Raw genomic sequence first — 1,438 nt, forward strand, 5'->3', positions numbered from 1 at the left:
TAAACCGTCACGGACAGGAAAATTTCCTGGCGGATCTGGACCAACCAGGTCCAAGCCATTTTGCCAATTGCCTGGAGCAAAGAACTATGCCTTATCACAAACACACACATGCAAATGCTCAAACCCTCAGTTCAACCTCCTCGAGTTCACCAGGCTGGAAGAAGGAGCCTATTTCAAGGATTCTAATGGAACAGGATTCTCTAGCACAGCTGAGGGGAGCTGGCCAGGTTGAGGGGGCAGGGGTTCAGGACAGGCAGTACCCTTCCCTCCATTCTGCAAGGCCAAAGACTGCTGCTCAGGCTTCTTTGCTGGCAGATCAAAAGCGAAGCTACAACATGCTGGCACCTTTCTTGTTTTGCTGAAACCATTTTGCATTTAACAGTAACAATATTTATATGGTGCTTTTTCTGAAAAGCCACACCATGTACATGAATTGTCTTGGTAATTGTTGCAATTTGGCCTGCAGAGTGATTAACAGGGTTGACCCTACTATTATGCAGAGTAAAGTGTTAGTTTGGGGTCTTTGTGAAAAGCAAGAAAATAGTTAGCTGTGGAAATCTGGGATGCTAATACCTTGGGTTACTTACAAGAGAGGCTCGTAGCTCTATGGCAGTCTATTCACTCAGAGTTTCAGTCTGAACTTTACAGAACTAAATCCTGTCCCTGCACCCAAATAAAAAAAAATCTTCAGTACAGTGGATAGTTCCTTTAAAGTTCAGACTGAAATCCAGAGTGGATACACTGCCCCAGTGACACTGGGGCCACCAGCCACTGCTGGCTAATTATGCCCCACACTTTTTATCTGGAGCCAGTGATGCTAAGCACAGCGGCCACTGCCTGTTCTTTCCAATGACAACCGGGAATGGGCAGGTGGTACACAGGGTCAGCTGCGACTCCAAAAGAAAAATGCAGCACTCACAAGAAAACTGCCACATCCTGACACTCCCTGAAAAACTTGCACAGTTGTAATATGTAGCTTGTGCAAGTTATTACGGGCATAAATCAAAAAGAACTGTTTAAAAATTGAATCTCCACAAATAAGCTAATGTTGGCATTTTATTCTAATTGCAAATTCAGGAAAGGTTGCAGTCAAGTTGTCCCTTGAGGGGTGTGTGTGTATGTGCATGCACGGAATCAAAACTCTTTACAAGGCGGGGACCCAAAAAACCCCAGGAATTTATTTAAACAAAATGTGCATTTATTTTTACATGTTCAAACACCAGTCACCTTCCAAGTACTCTCCATTTGATGCAACACACCCATCGAGAGGCTGTTCTACTGCTCAAAACAGGTTTTGAACTGTCAATTTTGATGGCTTTGAGTGTTCCTCCCATTTTTTGCCTGACCTCTTCCACAATGACAAAAGGTTTCCCTTTGAGGACTTTTTTCATCATGGGAAAAAAACAAACAAAAAGTCACACAGGGTAAAATTGGGTGA

Source organism: Varanus komodoensis, unplaced genomic scaffold (assembly GCF_004798865.1).
Source record: "Varanus komodoensis strain SLA01 unplaced genomic scaffold, ASM479886v1 scaffold45, whole genome shotgun sequence".
Classification (NCBI taxonomy): domain Eukaryota; kingdom Metazoa; phylum Chordata; class Lepidosauria; order Squamata; family Varanidae; genus Varanus; species Varanus komodoensis.